We start from the raw sequence: 24,271 nt of genomic DNA on the forward strand, positions 1-24,271 counted from the left end.
GATTAGTAGACCAAGAAATCAACTGACAAAAATATTTGATGGAAAAATAGGAAGACAATGCAAATAAATGTATGCTACTAATATAAACATGTTTGTCAAGAAAAACACAAAACACAGAGGCAATAAAGCAGGATTATATTTCAACACATAATTTGTATACAACCAAAAATAAAATTATAGCACAGTAAAGAAAATGGAAAAACACACATACGCGTATATATTATATATACATATTTCATTTACAATATATGACATGTTAACATAAGTATAAATGAATTCTTAGTAATCAGTAACAAAAAGTCTTATTATAGGGAAGTGAAAATAAAGGAACAAGAATTTGAAATAATACAAATGAATACTAATATAATATGAAGATGATCCAGTTTAACAGAAAAAGAAGGGACTTTCTTTTTAATATACATTATCAATGATCAAGAAAATACGGATATCTAATGTTTACACAGTATTAGAAAATGGGGAATGCTGATTAAACAATGGAAGAACTTACTCCAATTAGGAGGAAATTTACTCAATTGTAGATTTTGGAAATACTTTTCCCCGGCAATTCCAATCCACAGAAAATATTCCAAAGTAGCTGAAAAATTCAAATTTATACATAAGGATGTTTACCAAATCGAGAATACAGAGCTAAGATCAACCCATGAAAAAAATACAAATTGTATCAATTTAATAGCAAACAGCATTAGAGTATGAATTAGAAGGAGAAAAAAATTTAATAAATTAAAATATTAGCTTAGCATGGTGGCACATCCCTATAGTCCCAGAGAATTGAAGACTGAGGCAGTAGGATTGCCAAGTTCAAAGTCAGCCTCAGAAATACCTTCTGCAACTAAGCAAGACACTGTCTCAAAATAAAAAGGACTGGGGATGAAGCCTAAGTGGCAAAGCACCAAGGGATCATTTCTCAGTACCCAAAAAAAAAAAAAAAAAAAAAACCTGCTTCACAAGATTCTGCATTCTTTAATATTTTAAAGTCATGTTCAAATTTATCCTGTCATAAGTGATACTTATAAATGCATGCACTTTATACTTATGGAAAACTTCTCTGGACACAAATGTTTCTTCCATTGCACTTCCTGAGATAAAGTCCAACAGCAAGAATAAAGACAATTAATACAACTAAGTATTAGAATTTTCTGGGCTATATTTTAGGTCTCTTTTCAAAAACAAGCTTTCTGAGTTCAGTTCTTCTGATGAGCAAGGAGTGTCCACTGCAACACACATTAAGTATAAAGTCTTCATTCATTATGCAGAACATATTTTAGTTTTGAGGAAGAAGGTGGTAAAAACAATGGCATGCATTTCTTTCCAGTAATTCCCTGAAAGGACAAATAGAAAAATGGGAAAAGTTTAGGAGCAAACTTAGTATCATCAGCAAGGACTATAAAGTGCAACATTCATTCTATTATCAAAAATTCCTACTGGAATTTATAACAATAAGGAGATCAGATATTAGCCTTCTTTTTGTAACTTAATATTAACTGATCCTCTGCATATGATATGATGCTCATACTATCTATTTGGCTGCTTATATCTCAATGTTATCATTTATATACAGAATATTATAAAGAAAAGGTACATGGTCTATACATGTGTTTATACACACAAAAAAATAACAATGTCTAATCAAATATCAGGAAAAAATAACAATATGAAAAATAAAGAGGATGCTGGACACAGTGGCAAATGCCTGTAATCCCAGTGGCTCAGGAAGCTGAGACAGGAGGATCACCAGTTCAAAGCCAGCCTCAACAAAAAGTGAGGCACTAAGCAACTCAGTGAGACCTGTCCCAAATAAAATACAAAATAGGGCTGGTGATGTGGCTCAGTGGTTGAGTGCCTCTGAATTCAATCCCTGATTCCCATCCCCCCAAAAAATATTTCTGTTAAAAAAAATTAGAGAGAGGCTTTGATGGAGCTATAAAGAGAACATAACATAAAAATCATGTGGACATTGTTAAAAAGTGTTGACCCACAACACAATAGTTGTCACCGTATAAAACTGTTTCAGGATATTCAACCTCAACACATGCTACTGCAAACTAGTAACATCAAATAGCCATTAAACTTAGGAAAAACAGGCTATATAAATAAACTTATATCACTAAAGCACCCCATTCCCCATCAAATGGGCAGTCAGTGGCCCTTATAGTCATACCGCCAAGTGAGAGATAGGAGTGAAGAACACATGAATTAAATTACTCCAACAGATCTTTCATTGCTAGTACATATCATTCACAGGATTAAAACCAAGGATGACAGAAGTATTCTTTCTTGAAACTATCATCTGTTAACAAGAAAAACAAAACAATTTAAGCATATCACTCTGAAGAACTGCTAAGGTAGTAGGGTAAGTGGATATTCATGTTTAATATTTTTAGAAATGTCAGTTAACAGTTACAAGTACTGTCTTGTTAATCAACCCTGCAGCTGAGTTAACTTTAACATAAGTCATGATTCACAACTTCAGTCAGCAATTATGGTGGTTTCCATAAAATTATCTTTTTGTCATAGTACTGTTATTTGCAAAAGCAAATATATTATCAATTTCTTTTTGTTGTTGTTGTTGTTTTTGTTTTGTTTAAATTTTTGTTTTGGAGTAGCAGGGATTGAACTCCAGAGCACTCAACCACTGAGCCACATCTCTAGCCCTATTTTTTATTTTATGGAGACAGGTCTCACTGAGTTGCTTAGTGCCTCACTGAATTGCTGAGGATGGCTTTGAACTCAGGATCCTCCTGCCTCCACCTCCCAAGCCACTGGGATTATAGGCATGAGCTACCATGCCCAGCTCAATTTCTTAATTAAACATTTGGTCACTTACTTTATTGAATTAGTTATGTTGTCATGGTTGCTAATAAGTAAGTAAAATAAACAAATGGCACACTGTGTGCACACACGTAATACCTTTACTACCTTTTGATCAGCTAATTCAGGGGCTGGTCAAGTAATCAGTGGCAGATTGTTTTCCTAAAATACATAAAGCCCTGAGTTCTATCCCCCCAAACTGCAAAAAATAAAAAAGACAAATCTATTTACCAATCAAAATCCCAATGGCATTCCTTATAGAAAAGCAATCATGAAATTCATCTGGAAAAATAAGAGACCCAGAGTAGCCAAAGCAATCCTTAGCAAGAAGAATGAAGCAGGTGGCATTACTATTCCAGACCTAAAACTATACTACAGAGCAATAGTAACTAAAATAGCATAGTATTGGCACCAAAACAGACTTGTAGACAAATGGTACAGAAGAGAGGACACAGAGACTAACCTATATAATTACAATTATCTTATATTAGACAAAGGTGCCAAAAATGTACATTGGAGAAAAGATAGTCTCTTCAGCAAATCTTGCTGAGAAAACTGAAGTCCACATTTAACAAAATGAAATTAAACCTCTATTTCTCACCATGCACAAACTCAACTCAAAGTGGATCAAGGACATAGGAATTAAACCAGAGACCTTGAACCTACTGGAAGAAAAAATAGGCCCAAATCTCATCATCATGTTGGATTAGGCCCCACTTTCTTAATAAAACTCCTGTAGTGCAAGAATTAAACCCAAGAATTAACAAATGGAATGTATTCAAACTAAAAAACTTCTCAGCAAAAGGAACAATCAGTGGGGTGAACAGAGAGCCTACAGAATGGGAGCAAATCTTTACCACTTGCACATCAGATAGATTACTAATCTCCAGGATATATAAAGAAATCAAAAGCCTTAACACCAAAAACACAAATAACCCAATCAATAAATGGGCCAAGGAAATGAACAGACATTTCTTAGAAGAAGATATACAATTAATCAACAAATATATGAAAAATGTTCAACATCTCTAGCAATTAGAGAAATATGAGTGAATCAAAACTACTCTGAAATTTCATCTCACTCCAGTGAGAATGGTAGCTATTGTAGCTCAGTGGTAGAGTACTAACTAGCCCAGCGCATGCGAGGTATTGGGTTCTGATCCTCACCACCACATAAAAATAATAAAATGTATTTTAAAAAGGAAAAAAAAACTAGAAATAGAACCATAATATGACTCAACTAACTCACTCCTTGGTATTTATCCTAAAGAACTAAAATCAGCATACTAAAACAATATAGCCACTTCAATGTTTACAGCAGCATAATTCACAATAGCTAAATTTTGGAATCAGCCCAGATATCCATCAGGAGATAAATAGATCAGGAGATAAATAGATCAGGAAAATGTGGCGTGTACACACACACACACACACACACACACACACACACACATAATGGAATTTTACTCAGTCATAAAGAAGAATAAAATAATGGCATTTGACAGTAAATAGAGGGAAATGGAGAACATAAGTAAAAAAAGCCAGACTCAGAAAAATCAAGGGTCAAAAGTCTTCTCTCATATGTGAAAGCTATAGCAAAATAAGGAAAAGATGGTGAAGAGTGGGGTAAGCGGGGATTGGATATCATATAGGGAAGATAAGTAGAGGAAGGAGAATTAGGAGGAGAGAGGAAGGGAGTGAAAGGGGGAGAATAGGGATTTAAATCAAATTAAATTCCATGCATGTATGATTTTGTCAAAATGAACCTGACTACTATGTATATATAATTATTGGTGCAGCCAATCCGGAAAGCAGTATAAATATTCCTTGGAAAACTGGGAATGGAACCACCATTTGACTCAGCTATCCCACTTCTCTCGGTTTATACCCAAAGGTCTCAGCCATATCAATGTTTATAGCTGCACAATTCACAATAGCTAAATTAGGGATCCAACCTAGATGCCTTTCAGTAGATAAATGGATAGGGAAACTTTGGCATATATACACAATGGAACATTACATAGCATTTAAAGAGAATAAAATTCACGGCATTTGCAGGTAAATTGATGAAGTTGGAGAATATAATGCTAAGTGAAGCAAGCCAATCCCCCCAAAACAAAGGCTGAATATTTTCTTTGATATGAAGATGCAGATGCATAATAGCAACTGGGGGGAGTGGGGAGCATGGGAGGAATGGAGGGATAGGGTAATGGGCAAGGAGGGGAAAGTAGGGGGGAAAGGGGTAGGAAAGATGGGGGAATGAGATGGACATCATTACCCTAAGTACTTGTATAAGACATGAATGGTGTGAAAATATTTTGTGTACACCCAGTTTCTTGAAAAATTGTGCTCTATATTTATAATATGAAATGAATTGCATTCTGTCATCATGTGTAACAAATCAGAATGAAAAAAAAAATTCCACAGGATAGTGTGTATATCAGAACTAGTTTCCTGAGCTTAGTTAATGTCTCACCTGAAAATGGCACCAGAATCTTCTTACCTATGCTTTGCAGTTAAGATGTAAAAATTAAGGACTCCAAAGGAAGATATTCCTGATGATTTCATCACCTGTACTCAAGTTACCTTCAATATATCTCTCATTGTGAATACCTGAAAAATGTAACATCCAATGAGCAATGGATAGATACGAACCAAGCATAAGAACATAAAAAATCAGGATAACATCATGTTGATCAGGCATATTCAATTAGCAAACACAACTGCAAAAAAACACTTTCTATTTTAGCCAACATGGTTAGCACAAATGCCAAAAATATTCAAATATTTCCCCTGCTAATTTTGTGTGAGCTATAAAATACTAAAATTTTATTTGAAATCTTTCAGCACAATGAACCAAAGGAAAAAACAAGCAAACAAACAATCCATTCTTCATTCAAATCAAAATTAAATAAGGAGGCTAGAAACAAGGTTCAGTGGTAAAGCATGTGGTTACATGCTTTTACATCAAATGCAACATCTCTACAATATCTCTAATTAGTCCCCATAAATATGATCTTGTTATTAAAATTTACTCACTTTATAGAATTTTTAGTTCTATTTTTTACTCATTTGTTAATCAAAATACAACTGCTTGGCACCTACCTATAATTCCATCTTCTTCCTTCTTTTCTTGGATAATCCAATACTATTTATTCTCTTAAACTGCATACTCTTCATAAAATCATTGAAAAAAAATCATTCACAAAGGCCTCTGGGAAGACAAAGCTGGATATGACAACCAAATGCTCCAACGATGGTGAGTTGCAAGAATGAAAATAAGTACAAACTGTCTCCTTAACACTTCTTTCTTGTTTAATTGTTCATGTTTTAATACCTTTATAAAAACTAAAAGAAGATAAAAGAAACACTCCTTCTATTCTCATCTCTCTACAGAGGACTGGTAAGTTTTTACCTTATTCTTCCAGACAACTTTTCTATTTCCATTAGACATATTCATTTTAGATTTTTTTCACGTAGCAATTTACAAATGTGGATGGATCTTTTGAATTTTAACTCATATATAAAAATGCCAACAGGATTATAAAATAACATTTTAACAATAGGAAATATTACCTCACTATAAAAATCTCATTTCCAAAATGTTATAAATATTTTATAGTTAACCATTAATACTTCAGCTAGGACAAAGAGGCATAAGCATTCAAATCTATAACAAACAATTATTCAATATCTGTTCAACTCAAAATACTTCAAAACCTACATCAATATTGAAATACTTCTGTGCAAAATTTACATTGATGTTGAGTAAGCCATAATAAATACAATCTTTCTTTCACTGGTTGATATTTCAGTTGTTTACATTATGTTTTTAAAGTAAACACATAATACTTTCTTCCTAGCAAATGTTTAAGTATTCCAACATTTGGAATTGGCTATTCCAATAGCCAATTATTACATTTAAAATATTTTATACCTACAGAATTTGATGATCTATACCAAATTCTATTCAAAAAATGAGGATCTATACTTTGATCAACACAAGAATTTTTATTTAAAAAAATCCTTCTTTATGTAACAGGTAACATGACTTGTCTTTGATTATCACATAAATGAATTATATATAGGTCACAAGAAAATTTCAAAAATAATATCAGAAAAAACAAACTATTCATAATTATTGTTGTTTTGTTCTCACAGGGATATACAAACATGGAAACAGATTTGGAATTCAAAGTAATAGAGCTTAGTATTACTATAAAATTATAGTTAGAAATAATAATAAATTGGATTCTAGAAATATGTTCAAGCTAAAAAATAAAAGTTTCATCACTTGTAAAATAAAAAGGCCTGGGGCTATAGTGTAGTGGCAGAGCACAAGCCTATATCATTCATGAGTCTCTGGGAAAAATCCCAAGCAAAAATATAAAAATTAAAGTAAAATAAAATATAAATCATTAAACAAACAAATGAGAAAAGCTGTAATGAGCAATATCCCAACTATTTAACTAAAACATGATTTCAAAGGCATGTACTTGCAAGTAAATTCGCAGAGAATAAATATAACCAGGTAACAATAATTGTACCGATCTTTTTAATTCTCTCTTTTTTTAAAATGGGAATTTCCTTCTCATATCTTCTACTTGGTACCTGAGGTCAAACTGTATGCCAGGGTAATTGTTTAAATATATAATGCACACAAACAGCAATGATCCTGATCAGTGAGGAGATGCAGACACAATTTACCTATTGCTCTCTCACAAAACAGCAAAATGTTTGTCTTTATATTAATTCACCAATGGACTGTAAAAGCATTTACAGCAATCAATTTAACTATGGAGTTTTACAATGAAATATTTACAAATTTATACTTTCTTGAGACCCAGAGCACATGGCAAAACTAGTTATTTTCAAATGACAAGGGTAACTGGTATTTACAAAGTTGTCTTGAATTTTGTCATGCAGTCCAAGAACATATAATACTATATTAGGTCGAAGAGGTAGAAGGAAATTTTTCTTATAAAAGGCATTTTCTACAATGCTTATAAAAAATACTATTAAAATGTAGCAATACAACTACAAACTTATGAAGTATATAATACAAGCAAATAACTATGGTTAAAATGTATTTTTTTTCTTTTGATGGAAACTCAAAAGCTTAAAATACACATATTTTAACCTTTTCCTTCCCATAACTCAATAAACAGATATTTAATAAAACCTACAACTTTGTGTATTTCATTGGCAAAAAATTTCAAAGAACAATCAAATGATGAAATTTTACAATGAATTATTTACAAAATTATACTTTGTGAGACTCTATACATCTAGAAGGACAACTAGATGTTGAAAATTAAAATTTTGGCTTTACCTTATTTACAAAGTTGTCTTGAATATTGTCATGCAACCAAGGGAACACATACATAACATTGTATAGTTCCAAGAGGTAGTACAAACTCTCTTTAATCATTTATATCTTGAATGTTGACAGCAAAGGGGAAAAAAAGATATAAGGAAGCTTGGAACATCCAGAAAAAGACGATTGGATTTAACTGTTACTTCATTTGAGTATTTTTAAATATGCAATTCATACATGGCAAACTGTAGACTTCCATGGAAATGGAGTTAATTGCATAGTGTCTTCCTATTTTCTTATTTTCTCCTTCTAACATCTATATTAATATATGATAAATTTTTATAGCTCTAAGAGCTACTTATGAATAACCAATTTAACTGCCACATTAATCAAAAATGACCATAGCACTACTAATTTTGTGGATTTACAAAATTTATACTTGTGAGACGCTAGAAATACATGTTTGAAATAAAAAAATTATTTCCCCATTATTTATAAAGTTGTGGTTTTTTGCCATGTAGTAAAAAAATGAACCACAAAATTTAGAAATTCTATAAAACATGTAAGAAGAAAGAATTGCATCATGAACGTAAGTTTAGCAAAATAAGATATGTCTACTTATCTATTACATAGACACATTGTATTTACATTAAATGGATACCCTGGAATGATAATCTAATTTTACTTGTAAATGTGGTAAAATACCACTATCTTCTCTAACATGACAGTATATACACTAATAACATGCAAGCACAGAAGCTTTTGTCAATGGAATATACAAGTAATTTGTACAATCACAGAAATATATTCACGTTTTTCCAAAAGGTAAAAATAATACTTTACCATTAAAAGAAAAATATTTCTTCTTTTTCTAATTCTCATCAACTCACATGCATCTAAAAATGCTGAAATATTATAAAGCATCTATTACAGATATTAAATAAACCCCCAAAAGCTAACCACCTAATGCTGTTAAAGTCATTTATAATTATTTATATTTCAACTAGTTTAACAGTTTAACAAAGTAATGGTTGCAATATATAAATGTTCACCATCTCTACCAAAACAAAAACAGAAGTAAGCAAAAGGATTGTACACGTACATGAAACTGTGATCATAAAAAAATCCATCCTTTCCATATACCTTCCAACAATAAATTTTAATATGTAAAAAAGTACATGGCTGTATTAATTTAAAAAGGTTATTTTCCAAAATGTATATGCATCAGCAATGCCATTCTGGGGGAAAATGTTCAAAACATATAAATGTATACTTTTTGTATATACTCACACATCCACATACTACACATTCATGCGTCCACACACATGAACACACAGATGTGATGCTGACATTTAGTTAATTCTAGCTCAACACAGAGTGTGTTCATGCCTCCTCACAGACAAAAAAAGGCAAAAAAAGTTAAGAGCAAGGGTAATGAATCATTTTACAAAATGACTCTAATCACAAATAATGATTCATAACACAGAAATATGGATTGATTAATTGCAAGAAGGATTTCAGAAGTCATACATTTCTTGAAACATGTTTTAAAACGTACTAACTATATATACATATCTGTGTAAAAATCCTTCTAAATAGAGGCTTGGGTTTTTGCATTTTGTTAATTGCATTTCAGTTAACAAAAAAACACTTTCTGTCCTATAATTTATTTTATTTTTTTATTTATCCTATTTATTTTATGCAAAATATATTCACAAAATGTGACAGAAAATTCTCCACATCTACAAATGTAAACAACATGTGAACATATACATAACAACTGAAAACAAAAAAAAAATGTATACCCAAAATTGCATATATACCATGTATATATGACATGAATATATGTGTGTATCACTCATATCCATACAGGTAGATATATAGTTATATATGCTACATATATTATAAGAACATTTCCTATCATATACCAAAATCTAAAAATTGAGGGCAGTGATCCAATGACTCTTTCAATCTTTTCACATGGAAGTCATATAAAAACCATCTCTGAACATAGGGCCAGCTGCTAAAACTCCATCCTTATATATTAAGTCCATATCTTAAATTTGCTAAATTTAAAGTAGTTTAGCAATCCCTCTAAGCAATAAACAGAATCATAATCATTTCTCAAATGCAAAATATCAGACATTTTTCTTATTAGAAATATTCCCTAATAGTTTTGTGTGGCATACACATACCTCTGTCATACAAAGCCCACCTGGTTGTCAATGTTAGTGTTCATAAAGGTTGATCTCTTCTTCAACTTCATCATGAAAAGGAAAGCTCATATCATAGACATTTAACAGTGAGACATTTGCAAAACATAGATATACCCATGAGTTCCACACATATAGCAGCCTTAACAAAATTCCAGGGGCTGGAGTTGTAGCTCATGGGACAGGAGTTATAGCTCAGCAGTAGAGCACTTGCCATATATGTGTGAGGCACTGGGTTTGATCCCCAGCACTACATATAAATAAGGAAATAAAATAAAGGTCTATCAACAACTAATAAATAAATAAATAAGCAGATAAATGGAGTTCTGCATTTAACAGTTCTGTGCATGTAGTATTCGTGGAAAAAGAATACTAAAGTCTAATACAAAAGTTTAATCAAAGGAATTCAATTTACATCATTCAAAGGTAGTCTTTTCTTTAGTCATCTTTCTATATAGTTCAAACTCGTGGCTAACAATCTCTATATTTAATCAAGAAAATGTCAGAAAACAGTTACATTGAGACGCTGCATAGAGTGAATTCTCAAATGTACTTTAAAAATGCTTCTTCTAATTAATATATAAAGCATTTTTAATATCTCCTTCTTTATTACTCTTAAACACTGAAAAAAATGAACATATAATTTATTCCATACTAAAACATGTAAGACTATATTTACCAAATGTGTTTTTGCAAATTTCCCCTAGGAAAACAGCTGTTTTATCACAGAAACCATTTTTAAAACATCCTAATAAACATTAAAAATCAATGTGCTTGTGTTTCTCTAATTAGATTTTAGGAAAGATTAAAACAATACAAATAAAAAGAATGAAAAGTAATACATGATTAATTTCATTCTGACTCTTGTAGAATACAAGAAACTCATACACATTAGTCATTCAATTATTATATCTGCACTGAAATACTATTATGCCACCACAATTCTCCCAAGTATTTCCCTAGACTCATAAGCTTATTATTTCCTAAAAAATAATAAAATTTGAAGATTTAGAAATGTTTTACAATACTAACAAGAGGGAAAAAAGAATATATTTGCTGTATATGCTTGCAAGTATTACATATGTAAGGTTTTAATTGCAAAGATCATTGTAAGGAAAAACAAATACTTTTGGCTTTTTTGTTTGCCTAAGGTATAGAAGAATACAATTAAAGGTATGCAACAAATTTTATGAACCCAGGAGAATAAATAGACCAAATTTTGTTTTGTGCATGTATACCATAATAGATCCCCTCATTATAGTTATCATGCACCAATAAAAAATTATAAAATATCTTTTGCCCAGTGCCTAACAATGGGAAGTTTCCATTTTATTGTTGTATAATATGCTCTAAATATTTTCAACTGATGTCATTTGTGTCTTCTCCAACACTTTTTAAAATGCCAACTTCAGATTTATAAAAAAAAAAAAAGAATGAGTTCCATCATGTCTTCACAACTGCCACACCAGAAAGATATATTGAAGAACCTCTGGAAGCAAGGGAATTGGGTAAAAAAAAAGTAAACTGGTTTAGATGACAAACACTTCAGCCTTCAGCTATAGAAGCAGTACCAGAACAGTCATATAATGGAGCATGAACAGTATCTGCAATGCATAATATTTCTAAGGAAATCCTTATTTGTTTCCATCTCTTTGCCTCAGCTCTTCAGAATTAACAGTGAAATAGAATAAACTCATTTTAAGAAATATGTATTAATAAATCTATAATATGGCATTATCCTCAAATTTTTCCCATTTTAGGAATAAATTTTTAATTTATTTATACTAAAATGTAATCATGTTCATATTATATAGTTTTCAGGTCACAGAATTACATATGCATTTTCATTCATTTTTATATGGTCAATTAATTATTCTTACCCACTAACACATAAACTCTGTCATATGCTTTCCAATAGCAATGCCCCCTTGATATATCTAATTAAGATCTTTCACAATGGAAAACTTCAAATGAACCCATGTTATACAACATCCTATAGATTTATTCTCCAGTGAGAAAAACTTTAAGGAATTTGAGACACTCAACAAAATGGACAACACCTTAAGAGATTATTTCCATTTAAAAAAAAAAAACACGGGGCCTGGGGATGTGGCTCAAGCCGTAGCGTGCTCGCCTGGCATGCGTGCGGCCTGGGTTTGATCCTCAGCACCACATACCAACAAAGATGTTGTGTCCGCCGAGAATTTAAAAAATAAATAAATAAATATTTAAAAAAAAATAAAAAATAAAAAAAAACCCAACTAGAAATCTGGAAGCATACCTTTTTAATTGATGAAATAGGCAACTTAAAAACAATGCAATTTTCCCCACTTTTTTTAGTCTAGCATTATGGTACAATAAGAAAGACCTGATTCTTGACCTAACCCCTAACAAAGAATAGGATAAAACAGGGTAAAGCTGAAGGGCAAACTTGGCCTTCACTTCACTAGAGGGCAAAATTCTTACACCTACTATTCATTCATGTATTAATTCTATCAATAATTTTGATAGAGTATACCAATGAAACAAAAATTAATTAATTGGTAAAATTAATTTTACCAATTGTGTCAGCCCTTTGTGACAGAGGGCAGGAAAAAAAGGACACTATGTCCTCTGGTGATTCCTTAATGTTTACATTTTCCTCATAAAGTAAAGTCAAGTCTACAACCTCTTCAAACTACATTTCTAAATTTTGCCATGTAATCATCTCACACAAATTAAATAACAAGTCATATATGAAAGTGTCATTATGACTTCAACAATTTCTAATGGATGCATTTGTTATTTTTGCTCCAACAGCACTCTGGGCCACAAGACACTTGGCAGATAAAATGCCTAATTGGTCTATATAATTTGAATTCAGTGTCTAGGCAAGTTCATTAAAGAGAGTTTTACCTAATAGATAAGTTAACCACAAATTACAAGATCAACCTAGAAAATAATTGCAGTAACTTATTCTCAGAAAAAGGACGATTTTATTCAATTCAAGTCAATGTAAAAGTAAGTAAGTTTCTTTGTTTCAAGTTTGGATTTATTATTCAGCTGTCGTTATTATGGGAAATAACTGACTTGACCTGAATATATCCATATTATTTACAACTTCTAATCTTGACCTGAATATATCCATATTATTTACAACTTCTAATCTTGACCTGAATATATCCATATTATTTACAACTTCTAATCTTGATCTGAATATATCCATATTATTTACAACTTCTAATCTCTGTAGTGACTAATTTTACAAAGTTTCTAGGAAAACAGACTATTGTAACACTATTCTCATAGAGAACTACCATTAGAAGATACTAATGAAGTCATATCCAAAGGAAATAAAATCACTGCATCAAAGAGACTCCTGTATTCTCATGATCATTCTAGTACTATTCAGAAGATCCAACATATGCAATCAAATGAGTCATCCATCAGAAGTTAGATGAAGAAAATGTGGTGTGTACATGACTCTGTGTGTGTATACTTTTTTGAATTCATAAAAAAGGTAAAATCATGTGATTTATGTCAACATGGATGGGAAGAGATATTGTTCTACAGCCCAGTAGGGTTATTGTTATAGTATGGATATGAGGTGTCCCCAAAAAATCCTGTGTCCCTGGCAGGAATAATAAGAGGTGAAATGATTAGATTAGGTGACCTGTAATCCGAATCAATCCCCCTTAGTTTGAATGGACTGACTGGATAATAACTGTAAGCAGATGGGGTGTAGCTAAAGAGGGGAGTCACTGGGGTATGGCTTGGAAGTTTTCATCTTCACTGTGTTCCCCCTTCCATCTTCTCCTTTTCTATTTCCTGATGGCTGCATAAGCTGAGCAGCTTTCTTCTGGGGGCACTCTGGTCATGATACTCCACCTCATCTTGGGGATCAAAGCAGTGGACTCAGCCAAAGACAAACTGAACCTTTGGACTTGTGAGTCAAAATAAAATTTCACTCTGCTAGGTTGTTTTTGTCAGGTATTTTTGTCACAGCAATGTAAAGCTAAGATAGTAACTATAGTTAACAAGTTTAATATATATTTTATAATAAAGAACTTGAAGAAAATATTTCAAACGCCTCCAAAACAAAGAAATTATAAATATTGGAGACAGAAATGCTAATTATTCTGCCAGAGATATTAGCACATGCTTACAATCCAGCTAATCAGGAGGTTGAGGCACAAAGATACCAAACTCAAGGCCAGCCTGGCAACTTAGCTGGACCATGTCTCAAAAACAAATAAGGGATCAGAGTGTATCTCAGTGGCCCTGGTTTCAACTCCTAATACCAAAAAAGAAAAAAAAACACTAATTACTCTGATATGATAATTATATCCTATATTCTTTTTTTTCAAATTTTCTTACTGAATCTCATAAATGTGTACAATTACTGTATGATAACATTTTTAGAAAAAATTAAAAATACATTGAAAAAATTTAAAACCACTATTATATGAGAGTGATAAATAAATAAAAGTATATAATATGGTAGGAAAATTTAATATTTCTTGTAAATTTATTGATTTCTGAAATTTTTTTAACCAAAAAATTATGGGTGAAAGTCTTTTTTTATGAAGTGTGTTTAATTAAACTGGATTTAGAATTGTGGTGGATTCAAAGTTAGTCTAATTTTAATCTAGCATTTGAACAGCTGATTTATTTTTAGGAAAACAATAAAAAGCTTTCATCTTCAAATTAGTTAGGACAACTTTCAAACTCCATTTATCATTTCCTCAATTACAAACATGCTATAAGAATACCTTACATTGCATTGTCCACATCTATATAAATTAAGTCATATTAAATATTATTTTAAAGCAATCAAATGTTATGTCAGTTTTCACAGAATTAATCACTGTGTTTACATTTGTTTGGAAGTGTTTGGAATCAAACCCAGGGCTTTGCACCTATTAGGCAGCCACTCTAACACTGACCTACATCAACACACTGTCTCTGGGTACACACTAATGACAACTTTTATTCTTTCTACCTTGTTCCCTTTAATTATTTTTGTCCAGGGATTTATGCATAGCTATTCTTGCAGTCAGATAAACAAATGTCTATTGCTTTAAGCACAGAAGACATATCATAAGCATCACCAGGAGACTGAATGTAAAGAAAAATCAACAAAGACAAAAAATTAATTAATTAATTAATTAAGTCATATAAAAGCACATTCAGAAAATGAAAACTCCATCCTGAACACAACCACCCCATTGTTCTCTAAGTGTTGTGCCTAGGAACAACACCATCTGCCAACTTATTAAAAATCTAATTTCACATCTAAACCTAATGAAAAGCAGAAATTCCAAAACTGGGACCCAGAAAACTGTTTTAATAAGCTCTCCTCCAAGTAATTCATATGCACATTAAATTTTGAAAAGTTCCAATTTAATCAAAGCTGTCTAGAAATGCCCTTTACCCATTCCAATACAGATACTTGATCAGCAAATCTTGCTAATCACAGTAATGTTAAGACACTCCTTTATATAGTCACCTCAAAAGAGGGCACAGAAAAGGGGCTGAGACTCACTCTCTGAAGAAAAACAAATATTGCCATGTAAATGACGACTGACTTCTCAACTGATCACTGTTACAAAATACAAATATAAGTTCTTTCAATGCCAAAAAGTGAAACATCCTAATATTACTCTAAATTTACATATCTACCTTTATAACAATTTAAGGACATGGTTCAACCTCTGTATACTTAGATTCTATATTTCCTTTCCCCCATCCATCAATGCACTCAACAATCTACTACTAATTCATGCCTTCTATTACTCTTTGCCAAATTATTCTACTGTAAATTAGCTGGACTGGAAATTCCCTGGCAGAGATGAAAATCATCATTAGGTTGAAGAAACTATCCCCAAACCACAAAAACAAATTGTTCATCTCTTCCACAGATTCTTATTTGTGGAGAATTTTCTTCAGGTCATCTGTACAGAAGAACTACCAACCAAATAAAGTTATTTGGATGAAGCTTATACAACAAATACTACAGTGTCCTCTCTCAACTGCATCAAATATCACAAGGTCAAAGAACCTACACATATATACACTACACCTCAACAGATCCTACACTTGTTCCTTTCCTTTCTCACTCAACAGAACATTTTTACTTCTATCAAGTGGAACGGTAGCTCAACTTTCTCAATTGACCCAATATATTGCTATTAGTCAAGATCAAAAATACTATGATAAATCAAAGTTGAATATGCAACACTGGAAAAATGGCTCAATAAAAGAAAAATCCAGAAAAAAGCCTTGTTTACCTTACTTTTAAGTGAATGTTCATTTCTCCATACCCCAAATAACTTTTTGACACCCTAATTTTTATACAGTTATAATATTTAAACTGATATTGTTCATTAGTGTACATATATCTATATACATACATAAAACTCATATAGACTCTAGCAATTGAGATGACTATTTGAGGATAGAGTCTTAATATCTACAACCATCTGTGCTAGATTTGTAAACAGGTTGTTTCTAAATTAACTATTTAATTACCTTATCCTACATTGTCAACCACAGGTAACAAACAATGTATCACTCCTATAATAAAAGGTAAATATTAACATGCCAGTGCATGGCTATAATTCCAGCTACTCAGGAGGCTAAGAAAGGAGAACAACCTTTGAGACTTAGCAAAACTCTGTTATAAAAAAAAAAAAAAAAAAAGGAAAAGGGCTGGGGATATAGCTCAGTGGGAAAGCAACTTGGAGTTTAATCCTCAGGAAATCCTCTCCAAAAGGATGCAGGAATTAATTGAAAGATCATCTAATGGCCAATAATCAAACAATTCAAGCATCAGTATAATTAAAGTATGCAAGTAGTACACAAAATAATGTCTACCTGGGCTCAGTACCCAATATCATAAAACAAGTAAATATAAAAGGATACAATGAGATAAAATACATAACTCAAGAAATTAATATTTAGCAAATCTTTATCTTGTGTGACCAGCATCACCAACAAAATATCAATTTCATTCCCTTAACTACATCACAGTCCAAACTTCTAAGATTCCATACTGCCAAGATACAGAAAAAGACATTAAAAGTAGAACCAGATCGCTGAGGATACAGCTCAGTTAGCCCTTGGTCACATGTCCAAGTCCTTAAGTTCAAACCCCAAATTAACTCTGTACATAACTTAAGCATGTGCAAAAGCTATAAATTAACTTAAACTATACATAATCTTAAACTATACATAATAAACCATCAATATCCTATTCAACTGGTAAATATAGAAACTACTTCAGTTACTTGGAAAACGCTTATGAAATGTTCACAGACGTTTGAACCTAAGTGATGCTAGTAATGGGATAGGGAAACATAGTACCTTCCAAATCCTTATTCTCCTCAATTTATCACTTGAAACACATAATGGAAAAGAGAAATTTGAAATTTGTCAAGACTATGAATATAGAAGCACTCTACAAAAGAAAACTATACTAATATAACCACTTTTGTCTACTGAACTGCAAAAAAAAAAAAAAAAAAATCTACCAGTCCAGTCCATTCTCCTTTACCAGAAAGTATTGATAAGAAAAACCTTGTGAAATTTACATTTTGAAAACTTACATTCAGAATATTTCTGTCTAAATCCTTAAAAATGACACTTAGGCTGGACCTCAGAGTAATCATATTGAGCTTCACTTCATCATGCTCAGTAAACATAGCTCATCATAAATCCAGCCAAGGTCTTTACCAAAGTCTCTCTTAAAATCTAACTTTAAAAAGAAATAAAAAGAATGGGACTGGGGTTGTAGGCCAGGGCTATAATGCATAGTAGCATTTAATAGATCCCATGTTCAAACCCTAGCACCAAAAAAAAAAAAAAAAATCAAAAAAAAATTTAACATATAGAAAGTATATCTCTATGCATAGACAGTCCTCTTATCTGGTAAAATGATTGCCTTTAATTGGCAAAGGATATGAAAACAATGTAATAGACTGATGCAGAATTAAGGGGACAATAGTAAGAAACAAAAAAAAAATCAGCAGGCATACAGGCAGAGAGACATACTGACACAAATATGCACAAACAAAACAATGTGCCTTAAGATTGAGATCTTTTGTTTTATATAACTAAGTTCACTTTCTCTTCTCCCAACATTACAACCCCAGTATTGGAGAGAGAATACATGGGTGCTTTATCACTGAACAATATCCTGACCATTTTTCCTTTTTATTTTGAGATAGGGTCCTGCCAAATTGCTGAGGCTGGCCTTGAATTCATAATCCTCCTGCTTTGGCCTCCTGAGTACCTGGGATTACAGGTGTGTATCACCATGCTCAATTCTGAATCTAGTGTTTTATAACCAACTTCCATAAGCAAATTGTCCTATAAACTGAAATAGGAATATTCAAATGTCACCACAGACGGACACAGTACCAATAACTGTCTGTTCTCCCCCAATATCTTATTATCAATGAATCTGAAGGCAAAGCATATAAATTAAAACCACAAAAAATATTCCAGATAAAGTATAAATCAATAGTATGAAAGGAGAAAGGTAGATGTCAAAACAAAAACAAAGCAGTTCAAAGAGATAAAGCAAAAGTTCAATAAAACAATTCTGAAGGAGTTCTCACTCAACTTCTAACATCTCTGATACAAAAGTGTTATGGTAAACTGGCCAACTTTTATTATGGAAATAATAGACCCCATGCTACTACTTTGGATATATATCTCCTAGAAGACTTCAATGTGTAATTACAGGAACTGTTTATTTCAACTATAGAAGTGTTACAGTAGGCAGACAAGTAGATATGAGGCAAGGGTAGATATGGGGAAAGAAATTTGGGATCCACCCCTGCTCATTAAGCCTCCTAGGAACCACCTCCTTATAGTCCACTCACAGACAGACAATAAATTTTATAGATTCCCAAATTTCTCACTGGAAAGGACAAAGAAAACTGATCTCTGGGCCTGGATGACCCAAGAAAAAACTGGAAATACCTAGTAAAAGCAGCTAATGTCATAACTCCCCAGGGTGAGGGATGGCTCAACCAGTAGATCATATGCCTAGAATAAAGGAGAGACACCTCTCACATACTCTTTTGTCTTTCTTTTCCAGATGGCTACCCAGATGTCCATACATCAAGACTCACCGCTCAGGTGCAGCATCTTAAAAAATTAAGATAAATCTGACCCTCAAGCATTAAAAAAAAAAGCCAAATTTGCCTAGAAACTTGGCCATAAAATAGAGAGGAGATAAAGAAACATGGCCTGAACTTGGAAACATTAACACTAATACCATGCTTTTTCTGCTGCACCCAAGGAATTTCAAAAGAAGTTCCATATGTTCAGGATTTCATGGCCTTGAGAGACAGTGAGTGAAGAACTCTGTAAATGAACCCAACGATTATGATTTTCTTGAAATTCTACATTCCCATCCATAGCCCAATATGAGAAATAAGAGCCATAAGTGACCCACTCTAAGATGCCTTTAACTACCACAGTAGAGCCTCACAACTGGGAAAAGGACAATCAGGTCTTAGAGATTCCTGACCACTTTAGTCAGGACCCTTCAATCTCCAGGATTGGTCATCTATAAGAGGTTGCAGGGCTAAAAGCTCAATGTTTCATTAACCATATTCCATTAACCATTCAAAATCTCAGACAGGTAAAGGAAGACCTGGGAAGATTCTCAGTTGATCCTGAAAGATTTATTGAGGAATTACAAAGGTTAAATGTCTCTTTAAACTATACCTGGAGGGACAGAAGTATCCCGAATCAGACTCTCAAGCAGAAAGTTGCAATAGGGCATGCTGCAATATGATGATAACAATTTGACAAATTGTTAATTTCCCATAGTGGCAACTGATGTTCCTTCAACATAACTCCAGCGGGATTATAACACCACTGAGGAGATACAAAGGAGAAATCACATGGTTCTATTTCTATTAGAATATAAAAAACATTCACATCAAATCTGTGAACAGGGGCTGGTGCTGTGGTAGAGTGCTTGCCTTGCATGCATGAGGCCATGGGTTTGATCTTCAGCACCACATATATACACAATGGAATATTACTTAGCAATAAAAGAGAATAAAATCATGGCATTTGCAGGTAAATGGATGGAGTTACAGAAGATAATGTAAGTGAAGTTAGCCAATCTCCAAAAAACCAAATGCCAAATGTTTTCTTTGATATAAGGAAGCTGATTCATAGGATAGGGAGTGGAAGCATGGGAGGAATAGACGAACTCTAGCATGGGGTTATTAATGAGGGTGGAATGTGATGATCATTATTATCCAAAGTACAGTTATGAAGTCACAAATTGGTGTGAATATACTGTGTATACAACTGGAGATATGAAAAATTGTGCTCTATGTGTGTAATAAGAATTGTAATGCATTCCGCTGTCATATATAAACAAAAAATTTTTTAAAAATTACCTCGTGACTTTCACAGAAGACATATACCACACATCAAATTCATAGCTTATTAGAAAACCAAAGAGCCTCACTGGCTTACAGATGTCAGGTTACTCAGGTATCAGTCAATCCTTTTAGAAACTTGACATCACTTTATAGAGATGGACTTCTTTAAATCCAACTATCCTGTTGTGTATTCTGGGGGACCAAGTGCCTTTTCATTCTTGTAATAAGTGACCTAATATGCATGAGCCAAAATGATTTAAAGGGCTCCACATGTTAGCTGATTTGGACACAGTCTAGTTCTCTAATGGAAGTAGCTTTCTATAGGAGGGTATCAGAGATGGAGGATATACAATTGTGTTCCTCCTTCAAAGATATCACTGAGGCAGAGGCAAATTTTTCCAGGAACCTCAGACCAATAGGTGGATTGAAAGCTTTCACCAGGGTTTTGGAGCTAGAAAAAGGCCAAAGGGTCATCATGTACTCAAATTATAGACACTTATTTTGGGCGGTTCACACCCATGTAGTTATTTGGAAAGAATGGGGCTACTTGACTTTAAAATTACCTTAATCAAATATGGACCACAAAACCTAAGACTTTTGAGAGGTAGTAGAGTGCACTGGCCCAAGGAAGCATCAGGAACATGAGAACAAAAATCATGAGGAAGCACAGGGCAATAAAAGTTCATGCATGACCATGTAGAAGAGTACCATTATAGAAGTCCTCATCTCTATCCTCTGTGAAAAGCTGTCCACATCCCAATATACCCAAGAAGGGAAAAAACTGGATGTCACAGGAAATTATCTAACACCTGAACCATGAAGAATGGTACAGAGGGCTGGGGCTATAGCACAGTGGTAGAGCACTTGCTTAGCATGCGTGAGGCACTGGGTTTGATCGTCAGCACCATATAAAAATAAAATAAAGGCATTTTATCCATTTACAACTACAAAAAATTTTTTTAAAAAGAATGGTACAGAGTACACTAATCTACATTCCTTAGTCCATCCAATAGAAGTTTATAAAAGGCTTATATGACACTTGCCATTTGTGCCAAGAAAGTCTCTACCAAATATATATTATTCACAAACAAAGAACTCTCTTTAGAACATATGAGTTTGATGGTCATGCCACCTTTGCTACCAAAATAACCCTCAGGGAACTAGGCTTCACCTCCTACTTCAGCCCATGCAATGCCAAGGCACATGCCCAGCAGAAGACCAGAAACCAAATTTCACTCATCTACACATTTACAAAGGCTATAAATTTCTACTGGTTTTTATAGACAACTTCACAAAAATGAGTAAAATTCTTTCCTATGAATACAAATTGATCCCTGAAGTATAAAAACCTTCCTAAAGGAGACCATCCCCAGGTTTAGGCTAATTTGATCTCTCCAAAGAGACAATGGATCCTCCTTCATCTCTCAGATTACTCAGCAGATGATAAATATCCTAAGAATTAAATATTTCCACCATTCTTACCAGAGATATTATTCATCAGGAGAAGCAGAATGGGCTAATCTTACCATAAACTGTACTCTGAGAAATCTTTGCCAAGAAACCTCGTTACCATGGTTGGAGCTTCTTCCTACAGCCCTTACATGGGTTGATTAGCTCCAAAAACTCACCTTCAGATTAGGTCCTTTTGAGATGCTATACTTATAAGGGCTGGCCTAATCCAATATATAACCTCTATAAGAAAGTTAACAGACAAGGACCTGGCTTTAATCCCCAGCACCACAATAAGTAAATAAATAAATAAATAATAGAGCTAACAGGGCTGGGGTTGTGGCTTATTAGTAGAGTGCCTGCCTATCATACACGAGGCACTGTGTTCAATCCTCAGCATCACATAAAAATAAAGATATTTCTTTCCACCAAAAACTAAAAAATAAATAGTTTTAAAAAAAGAAAGAAAGTTAACAGGCAATACACACCTATGGATGAGAAAGTGAAGGATGAGGTCAAAGAGATATTCCCTCTTTATAAGCCCAGACTTGGAAATAAGGATTCCCAGCAGATCCCTGATAGAAGAGCTATTTTACTCTTTTCCTCCCTATCCTCACAGTGGAGAGATTGCTAGCTAGATTCACCACACACCCAGATGAAGCCCTAGAACTCGGTGCTTCAAAAATCAAGATTCTTGAAGCCTACTTGTAGCTGTGAGCCCATAATGGACCTAAAGTTACTTTTCAAAAGGATGACAGGTAAATAGATCCCTCATGGACTCAGAGGCCCCATGGCTTCTCATCTTCCCAGTTCTGGACATCTTCCTTGTTAACTTCATAGTTCTTTGTATCTCTGCTATCTTCCTTGTGGACTAAAACCATTTTTGTTCAATATGCCTCCTACACTACTGATCTTAGTTCATTCTTAGCTTCATCCTACTCCCAGAAATGTCCTAATATACTTGCCTGTTATTGTCAAGCAGAGCTAAAAAGTTGCTAAAGACTGCCAAATCCACCTATGTCCGTGATTTCTTGCAATGCATAGACCCTTTCCTCCAAGAGAGGAAAACAACACATCCCACTGACCCTTTTTGACTGGGCTTAGAACAAGACACTGTTGTCCCATACCTGCTATTTCAACACAACAATCTTTAACTAACTTCTCCCCAGAGGACAGGTAACTTAGTCAATATCTTTCCTCTATCTTTTTAAGAACTCAGTAGTTTTAGGGCCATAATTGATCTCTATGATACTCATAGCCAGACCCCTTTGCAATCAATTGTCCTAATCCATAGAGACTCCAGTGGGAAGATTTCTTATAAACCAATGTGTCTTGACTATCAGTATCACTGATTCCCTGAAAATATTTCACCTTCACTGAGGATTATAAACAATCAATTTGTTTTGGAACAGCACCCAAAATTTTCAATGGCTAGCTCTTTGTACTGGGGAATGGGACCCAATTCTGTGATAGGCCACCCAGTGGATGAGCTGGTGGTACCCCATGGCTTCAACTGTATTCCATGATAATGATAAGACGACTCCTCCTATACACTTTAAAATGCTTGATTTCCATTTTTTAACCCAAAAACATAAAAATTCCCAAGAATACACTAAAATATTATGACAAGGCACTGTACAAAACTAGGGCTGGTTGGGCTGGTTGGGCTGGGGTTGTGGCTCAGAGGTAGAGTGCTTGCCTAGAATACATGAGGCAGTGGGTTTGATCCTCAGTACCACATAAAAATAGAATGGGGGTTACTGTGTTCACCCAAAACCAGAACAAATATTAAAGAAAAAAAAAACTAGGGCTGGTAATACTAATTAATTTGAGTGACCCACGCTTTTTAGGCCAACTACTTTAGGATATTAGATATCAGACAGGCATGACTTCTTACCACAGATATTTCACTATAAGGAAGTAACCATAAAATATCTAAACATTCATTTTCTAACAAACACTTTAGCAGTCATTCTTCATTCATTCACTAAAATGTTTCTTATACAACTATTTTATAATGGTGTTTGGACATGAGGATCAATCACAGGCCACCAAAGAAGAAAAACACA

The 24,271-nt window shown here is 33.3% G+C and overlaps 1 long non-coding RNA gene and 1 other non-coding gene across 3 annotated transcripts; both read right to left on the minus strand.

Moving 5' to 3' along the window:
- Positions 1 to 260: 260 nt before the first annotated feature.
- On the minus strand, positions 261 to 12,404 carry LOC113199052 (uncharacterized). Of its 2 annotated transcripts, none has more exons than XR_003302920.2 (4): positions 5,935 to 12,404; positions 5,333 to 5,442; positions 2,180 to 2,308; positions 261 to 1,340 (listed from the first exon to the last, which is right to left on the minus strand). It is a non-coding gene; the product is annotated as an uncharacterized LOC113199052 (long non-coding RNA). The 2 variants fall into 2 exon arrangements; XR_003302921.2 differs by having other exon boundaries at positions 5,306 to 5,442.
- Positions 12,405 to 17,990: 5,586 nt separating this feature from the next.
- On the minus strand, positions 17,991 to 18,057 carry LOC113199055 (small nucleolar RNA SNORD64). The gene has a single exon (XR_003302922.1). It is a non-coding gene; the product is annotated as a small nucleolar RNA SNORD64 (small nucleolar RNA).
- Positions 18,058 to 24,271: the final 6,214 nt, after the last annotated feature.

The sequence above is a fragment of the Urocitellus parryii genome, chromosome 6 (assembly GCF_045843805.1).
Source record: "Urocitellus parryii isolate mUroPar1 chromosome 6, mUroPar1.hap1, whole genome shotgun sequence".
NCBI lineage: Eukaryota > Metazoa > Chordata > Mammalia > Rodentia > Sciuridae > Urocitellus > Urocitellus parryii.